A 9,068-nucleotide genomic window follows, 5' to 3' on the forward strand; every position below is an offset into this window, starting at 1 on the left:
TCAAATCCCAGCAACCACATGGTAGCTCACAACCATCTGTAAAGAGATCTGACGCCCTCTTCTGGAGTGTCTGAAGACAGCTACAGTGTACTTACATATAATAAATAAATAAATCTTTTAAAAAAATGGGTTTAGAAAAATCTAAGCCAATTATCTCACCTGTGGATGTGCACATGGGAGTTCAACAAAAAATCATATCCTATACCTGAGACCCTGGAAGAGAAGCTGGAGAGAAGGAGAAGCAGAGTTTCTTCTCTGCTTCTTCTACCACCACAGTAGCATAGGACAGGGAGAGCCCAGGGGAGCGTCAACATGACATCATTAGTAGCTACAACAAATGTGTGGGAGGAAATGGGTGAATTGTCTTGTACACTTGGCACATTAAAGGATCTCTAGTTGCGTCTCTGATCTTTAGCCCTGGGGGCTCATAATCCTGGGGACAGGGCAAGGCTCAGGTCTTCCCTGTGTCCTTGTGATCACAGACTCTCAGCATGCACCTCATAGTGATGGAGAGAGCAGAACACAGAGGTGACACAGCCTAGGAATGACCTTATCACAGATCAGAACGGACTGAGCACACCTGGGCACAACCATGTTCACACTCAGCTGCCACAGCCTCATCCTGGCCCACCAGATACACACAGCATAGTGACCCAGATTCTGGAAGGTTCTCCATCTGCCATTTATTTCTTGAAAATAATATCAAAACAAAACAAAATTCTAAGTATTCTCAATCCATGAAATTAACAAGAAATCAACCCTAGGTCAGGATGTGAACAATCAAGGTCCCATTCAGATTCTTATTCTCAGTGTGGAAGTGAGGAGCTGCAGCTCAGGGCAGCATGGAGCTGTCAGGATGCAGATGTCCCCCAGTGTTTGGCTGGAGCAGTAAGGTTGGCTATGGAAGGGAATACAAGGCAATGCAGGGACAGGGTCCTGGTTGCAGGGCAGGCTGGGCTCCATAATTCTTCACACTGAACCCAAAAGCTCACAGGGAACATCTGACAACGTTGTGTAAAGAAAACTGAGGGCTCTGGATGTCATAGGAGAGACTTGAACACATCATCTGTCACTCAGTCCAATCCAGGCAGCTGTCTTCATGCTAGAGAAAGAGAGTCATGACCCATCACTGTGAAGTCAACATTCCAACAACCCACAGCTCACTCACAGGGGATTCTGGGAGTCCCTGAAACCCAATCATGTCCACGTTGCCCCTCTCAAATCAGAACCTAGAGTGCTATCTTTACAATCTGGGAGAGACATATTAGAGCTCTGGGAGCCGTCTCTGCCTAGGGTAAAACAAAACAAATATATATGCGTATGTACGTGTGTGTATTCATATCATGGTACAACTGAAGCCCCCAGAAGATTTCTCTGGAGGAGCTATTATGGATTCCCAGAGCTCCCAACATCTCCAGCTTCACTCCAATGTTCCCAGGACAACCCTGTCCCCAACACTAACAAGGAGCTGGAGCATAGTCCCCTCCTTGTCCACCTGTGAGAAGGAAAGCTGTGAGAGTTCAAGGAAGATCTTGACACTGGAAGTTCCCAGAACTGACAGAGGACCCAGTTAGAGATAGTAGCAATGTGGGTGTGGCTGTGTTCCCCATTAATGAGCAGAGCACACTTCTAAAGGAGGCAGAGAGAAAACTCAGACCCTGCCCTTTCTCACCTGTGTTTCTCCTCACCATCATTATCACAAAAGCCACCACAGCTCCAAAGACAACCAGAACAGCAATGATCATCATGTAAGAGTCAGGGGATGGAGGAGGCTCTGAGAAGGACAAGGACAGGAAATGAAGGTGAGGGTCATGACCCCAGCTCTCATCCCTGACCAGGTCAAGGTCTGCAGAAGGCTCCAGCTTTCCCTGACCCCAGCTCTGCACCCTCATCCTCCTTACCCCATATCAGGGTGAGGGGCTCAGGCAGCCCCTCATGTTCCACATGGCATGTGTACTTCTGCTCCTTCCCAAGAGGCACCACCACAGCTGCCCACTTCTGGAAGGTTCCATCCCCTGCAGGCCTGGTCTCCACAAGCTCCATGTCCTGGGTCAGCTCCTCCCCATTCAACTGCCAGGTCAGGGTGATGTCAGCAGGGTAGAAGCCCAGGGCCCAGCACCTCAGGGTGACATCACTTTCAGATCTGGGGTGATGGGTCACATGGGCCTTTGGGGGATCTGTGTGGAAGATTTAAGAAATCACGGGATTAACAAGACAAACTAAAATCTACACAAGACTCAGTTAAATCAATGATGACAGTGAACTATGTGTCTGTTTGACACTACAACTGTCATTGCATTAGCGACCAAAAGCAGAGCTGGTCCCCTCAGCACAGAACTGCACATTTACTTTTGGGATTCAGAAGCTAAGAGGGAATCCACATGAGCCAGTGGGTCAACATGGCCATCCTTAGGTGATGTTCAATAGCATGAGAGAGGTAGTCAAAGAATGGAAGAGGGAATGGAAAATAAGTAATTTATTATGTGTTTGAGTTCATATCAAAATCAGAAATCAGGGCCATATGCTACTGGAAGGATGCCACCATTGAGACTCAACCACTATGGTCATCTTGCTGACCAACATTAACTGTTAGTCCAAGTGAACAGCCATCACTAAGTGGGTAGTCAGAGAAAATGACTCCCAGCCCCTGTCTCTGGTTGGACAAAGTATAGGGATGTCACACAGGATCCCTGGAGTGAGCTGTGGACCCCAGTGCAGCACTCACTGGAACACAGTGGGCTCACAGGGTGTGTGATCTTTCCTCTCACTCATCCCTGGGTTGCAGAAGACCCTGTCTCTCAGAGTCCAAGTCCTCCTGATTCACTGGGGGGAGCACTGTAACTTGTGGGGGCAGAGGAAGAGCAGGAGGCTTCTGGATATTTAGTTCTGACAGGAAACAGTCTAAGTTCACAAGAAATCTCCTTTAACTAGAACCCTGATTTAACTTGTCTAATTATCCAGGTTAGCAGTCTCCCCTGGCACCTGTGGAGACTGATACAAATGAAAACACAAGGGCACTGAGAAACAGGATCACTCCAGTGCAGACAAAAACTGACTAGAAACAAAATAAGGCCAAAAAAAAAAAAGTAAAGAAAAAAAAAAACAACAAAAAGAAAAGAGATAGAGAGAATTGGGTTGTGGAAGGGATGCAAACGCCACACAGCGAGGGATCTGTGAGAATGTATTCTTTTGAAAATTCTAGAAACAGGGGCAACCAGCCTAGTGTAGGGGAGTCCATGTCTCCCATCAGGTAAAGGAGACTTCCGGTCCTGAGGTGTAAGGGCTGACACACTCAGCAGGACAGGAGTCAGTGTCCAAGGACAGTGGGTGTGGGCAGAGAACCCGGCCTGGGAGAGGCCATGGCTGACAGAGGCTACAGGGGAACTGAAGGGAGCAGCTGTTGTTACCTCAGGGAAATTCTCTCCTTCCCTCCTGAGACAGCCTGGGCACTGTCCAGGGAGAAGGCTGAGCCCTGGCAGACTCAGTGCAGTCCCTGTGATGAGGGATCAGGAGACCCAGGGTCACTCTCTCCCCTCTGAGACAGGGGCATGACCCCAGCTGAGGGTTTCTTCTTCCCCAGCACTGAGCCCCAGCCCGAGGGCAGAGGGAGGAGCTGCCCGCGGCCCCTGCACCTGTGCGCAGCAGCGTCGCATTCCCGCGCTCCAGGTTATCTGCGGAGCGATTCCACGCACGCGCCCTCCAGGTAGGCCCTGTGTCTCTCTGCAGCACCAGCCTGCTCCCACTTGCGTCGGGTGATTAGTGCTGCCAAGTCCGCCGCCGTCCACGTTTTCAGGTCTTCATTCAGGGCGATGTAATCGTGGCCGTCGTATGCGGACTGCAGGTACCCGCGGAGGAGGCGCCCGTCCGACCCCACCTCACAGCCGTACATCCGCTGGATCGTGTGAGAGCCTGCGGGACCCCGCGGTCAGCCCCGCCCACCCGGCCCGGCCCCGCCCACCCGCCCCGGCCCCGCCCACCCGCGGGCTCCTCCAAACTGAAGGGGAAAATGGTCCTGGGTCGGTTCTGCTCCCGAACCTCGGACTTGGGACCCGGGACGTCTCTGGCACCTGTGTCGGGACGTGGAGGGGTCGTGACCTCCGACCCGGGGTCACTCACCGCCCGCGCTCTGGTTGTAGTAGCGGAGCAGGTTCCTCAAGCTCACTCGGAAACTCTGCTCATTGCCCTTGGCCTGCCGTGTGTTCCGCTCCCAATACTCCAGCCCCTCCTGCTCCATCCACCGCGCCCGCGGCTCATATCTCGGATTCTCCGCGTCGCTGTCGAAGCGCACGAACTGCGTGTCGTCCACGTAGCCGACAGAGATGAACCGGGGCTTCCCGAGGCCGAGCCGGGACACGGCGGTATCGAAATACCTCAGCGAGTGTGGGCCTGGGGGCGGCGCGCGGTGAGACCCCGACCTCCTCACCAGACCCTGGGCGGCTGCGCGGGCCGGGAGGGGAGCAGGGCGTGGGACTCGGGACGGGGATGGAGAAGGGGCGGAGGGTCCGGTGGGCGACGCGGTGACGCAGCTTCCCCGGTGCCGCCCCCGCCCCTCCCCGCAGAGGCCGTTTCCCTCCCGGCCCCGCACTCACCCGCGCGGGTCTGAGTCTGGGCCGCCAACAGCAGGAGCAGCGTGCGCGGCCTTGTAGCCCACATAGGCAATCCGGAGTCCGAGTTCCGCGGGCTGCGTCTACTTTACAACCAGCGTCCGTGGCGACGCTGATTGGTTTCCGGTGATTGCGCCACCCAATGGGGGTAAGAGCTGAAAGCGCGTCATCAGTGTCTGGGCTGAAGGACCTGACCCAGGTTAGGAGCAGAAGTGAAACTGGCAATATGGGGAATCCCCAGCCCTGGGCTTCCCACCCCTGGCCTCACCGCCTGGAGACTAAGACTTTGCCTGAACCCTGTGCTGGGGACAGAGCGCTGTTTGTCATGGTGTCTCCGAGTTCTACCCAGAAGCTCTCAGGACACCAGGAGAGACCCGCAGGCCAGACTCTGTGCCTTCTCTTCCACTCTTCCTCTTCCTTCTCTTCAGAAGTCAGACCCTGGAGTCTTCTAGAAGAAAAGCCTCTTCCGGGAANACAATGGCGACACAAGCGCTTGGGGATGCAGTGAAGATAGGCTTCTCCTTAAAGCAGAGGCGCTGGGCTGCAAAGCCCCACATGGACTCCACAGAGACCAGGCTCTGTTCACCTTCAATGGGCGGCTCACACTGCCACGCCTGAGTGCAGGACTCTCATCTGTTAAGTGTAGACTTTGCCTCTCCCCTCAGGATCTGTCTTCTCAGCCCTGTGCTGAGACACAGATTCCTTGTGTTACTTCCTAAATGAAAAGTCTGTGGCTGCAGGTTGGTTAGGTGTATTTGTGTGTGTGTGCATGTGTATTTAAAACAAGGATCTTCATTCTGAGTTCTGAGTTTGTCTCTGTGAACCTGAGACATTGTCTCAGCACAGGAGACCCCCTTGTCCACTGAAGACAGACCCCTGTGCAGACCACAGACAGCAGAGCACTGATCCCTGTCTCCACTGCACTTCTTTGTGTCTGCACTTCCATGGTGCAGTTGCTTTAGTGACTCAATCACAGTAGGAGAGGAACTGTCACTGTCTATAACAGAGAATAATGATCTCCATCCCTCCCTAACCTTCACTCACACTTATGAGCTGATGAGTTGAGGGACATGAATGTCACAGGTGTGTGGGACACTGGTTCTGATAACTGAGTTGGCCCAGAGTTCCTCAAGCCTGTGCAGTGTGGACACTGGAAGAAAGATGATTCTCATGCCAGAGAGCACACACTGGTGATGTGAGGTTTCATCCCTGATCAGTAGTGTGGGGAAAGATTACATTTACCCATTTCATGATTCTGTGGATCTTTTCAAATCGCAGCCACAGAAGTGAAGTGGAAAGAAGAGCAGGATGGGTGGGGACTCCTGAAGAGAGTCACTCATCACACAGAACAACGAATGTGTGTGACCACAGGTGTGAACTCCAGTCACCTCCCCATGCAGATCTCCACAGCAGCCCCCCAGCCTCACCAGGATTCAGCAGACCCTGTCTCCCTGAACCCCTCTTATAGATGCTGTGAGCATTTTCCATGGAGACTTGATGCTCTTAGGTTTCTTCCTGACCAACCTAGGGATGCTGTTGGGGTTAGGCAGCTTCACTAAGGAGCTGCCTCCATTACTTTTCTTCTTATTTTACTATGGTTTTTGTTTGTTTGTTTGTTTAGACAAGGTCTATCTGCACAGCCCTGGCTATTCTGGAATTCATTATGTAGATCAGGCTGCCCTTGAACTCACAGAGATAAATCTGCCTTTGCATCCTAAGTGCTGGGTAGTTTTGGTTTTGTTGCTGTGAAGAAACACCATGACCAAGGCAACCCTTCTAAAGAGGAGCATTTAGTAGAGGCTGCCTTACAGTTTCAGGGATTTAGTCCATTATAACAGGAAGCATGCCAGTGTGCAGGTAGACATGGTGCTGGAGGAGGGGAGACTTCTACACCTTGATCCAAAGGCAGTCAGGAAGAGGTTGTCGTTCCACACTGCTCAGCCTATGAGTACAGGAGACCACAAAGCCCAACATCACAGTGACACCCTTCCCCTAACAAGGCCACACTCCTAACATTGCCACTCCTTGTGGGCCAAGCTTTCAAACACATGAGTCTATGGGGCCACCTATTCAACCCACCACACTGGGATTGAAGGTATGTGTCACCACACCAGCTTTATCTAGTTTTTTATTGCTGTGATAAGACAGTGTAACCAAGGCAACACATAAAAGAACGTGTTTAATTTGTTCTCTAGGTTCAGAGGGGTTGAGTCCATGATGGCAGAGGGAAGGTGTGGGGGAGGAACAGCTGAGAGCTCAGGACTTGATTTGCAAGGAAAAGACTGAGACACTGGGAATAGTGTAATTCTGTTAAAACCTCAGGGCCCAACCCAGTGGCACACATCCTCCAACAAGGCCACACCTCCCAGTCCTTTCTGAACAGTTCCATCAGCTGGATTTGAAGGATTCATTCCTATGAGCCTGTGTAGCTGTTATCATTCAAACCATCACAGTGTTCACTATGAAATGTAAGAGGTCAGCAGGGTTCTGCAGATGTGTCCAGTGCAATCTGACAGAAACACTCTCCAACAGGGGACTCTGCTGAGTTAGGTCTCTGCCTTTGCCTCTGTCTCTTCCTGCTCAGCCCCTCTCTGTCTCTGTCCCTCAGGCCTCTCCCCATCAGTGCCCAGCTCCCCTCTGAGCTCTGCACTGACACTGTCTCTTCCTGAGCCTCTAGTTTTTCTCAAGGTGCTCAGCAGCAGGCGGTGAATCAGCTGTGTGGTTTCCTGATGTGAACATTCCAATGGTGGCTGGAGAGATGAGTAAAAGCTGAGAGCACTTGTTGCTGTTGCAGAGGATCCAGGGTGAGTTCCATCAGTACACGGCGGGTGTCAACCATCTGCAACTTCAGTTCCCAGAGATCGAATGGTTGTGCACCTACATACTCATGTACGAAAAACAAATAATTCTAATAAAAATTTAAGTATATGATTTCAAAAATCCTTTCTTTCTCCTACACATCTAGAGTAGAGGCTGAGGATAGCGGGCTCTTTAGACAAATCTGTACCACCAGCCAGTGAAGCCAGCTCTGGAACAGGACAGTAAAGTATGATTGAAATACACTGTACTGAAGACAATTTGCAAAAGAGTCATAGAATTAAAAATGCAAAATACAGATCACAGCCTCATCCCAGGAAGACACAGTGTGTGCTCAGCTTTGCACTTGAGCCGATGTTAGTTTTTGATTCTCCATAAACAAGATAAACTCCAATTAGATGTTTGAATGCTAATTTGTAACAGACCATGACATCCCAACATCCGGAGCGTTCCTGCAGAGAAAGGTGTCTCCTTTTCCATCTTCCCTCCTACTGCAGACCCTCCAGGGTCTCACCTGTTGAAGATGAAAGAGAAGCATCACATTCTTGGGCAACAGCGCCGCCTGGTGGAAGAAACAAAGGTGACAGCGTCTGAGCCCACAGAGCTGAGGGTAAAGGGGATGCAGGCTGCTGAGCTGCCCCAGAGCCTCCTTCCTGTCTGCACTTCTCTGGGAATCTCAGGTCTCAGGTCGCTCTGCTCTCATCAAACTTACATCCCGAAGAACTTTACGTGCCTTTTCATCCGTGGGAAGAAAACTCCCTATAAGAGGGGAGGCAGGAGCCAGAGCCATGAGTGCTAAAAGGAACTGCAAAGCCCCAAACAGAGCAGTTCCAGAACTCAGACAGGGACCATGGTGTTGGTTCTTTGATGTCAGCTACATGTGGAATCAACTAAAACCTCAAAATAGAGGACACCATCTGTGAGGCGTTTTTGCTTAATTTAAAGGGGGAAGGTCAATTTCTGATCCTTTCCTTTGAGGTAGGAAGACACACCTGTAATCCAGAATATTTGAGCAGGAACCCCCCCATCCCCCTTTCTGAAATGGGCCACACCTTCTGCTGGAAGCCTACATGAAGACATGGAAGAAGGAAAGGCTTGCTCTGTGTCTGCTTGCTCCTGCTCCTGTTATCTGTCGGAGATTCCTGCTTGTCTTCCCTTGCTCTGAATAATGACGGCAGACTTACATTTATTTTTGAATGCCTACGCTTTATGCTAGGCCTGTTCCCAGCTATCTCATAATTCAGTTATCCCATTCATACTATTCTAATTTCTGCCACGTGGCTGGTCACCTCTCCTCAGTTTCACACATACCACTTTCTATGAGCCCGTGTGGCAAATCCCCCATGCTTCCCTCTTCCCTGAGTTCCTCGCTCTGACAAGAATCCTGCCTTCTACTCTCCTTTGCTACAGGACATAGGGTTTTTATTTTACCACTCAGAAGGTGCTTTATTTAAGCAAGGTAGGACAGAGACTCATCTTCACACAGTGTACCACAACATTACTTCAACATTACCCCTCGGGCTGGAGAGATGGCTCAGTGGGTAAGAGCACCCGACTGCTCTTCCGAAGGTCCGGAGTTCAAATCCCAGCAACCACATGGTGGCTCACAACCATCCGTAACGAGATCTGACTCCCTCTTCTGGAGTA

General features: G+C 51.1%; 1 pseudogene; it reads right to left on the minus strand.

The window, feature by feature from the left end:
- Positions 1-658: 658 nt before the first annotated feature.
- Positions 659-4,707, minus strand: LOC110288480 (annotated as a pseudogene).
- Between the last annotated feature and the right edge of the window lie 4,361 nt (positions 4,708-9,068).

Source organism: Mus caroli, unplaced genomic scaffold (genome assembly GCF_900094665.2).
Source record: "Mus caroli unplaced genomic scaffold, CAROLI_EIJ_v1.1 scaffold_21384_1, whole genome shotgun sequence".
Taxonomy (NCBI): domain Eukaryota; kingdom Metazoa; phylum Chordata; class Mammalia; order Rodentia; family Muridae; genus Mus; species Mus caroli.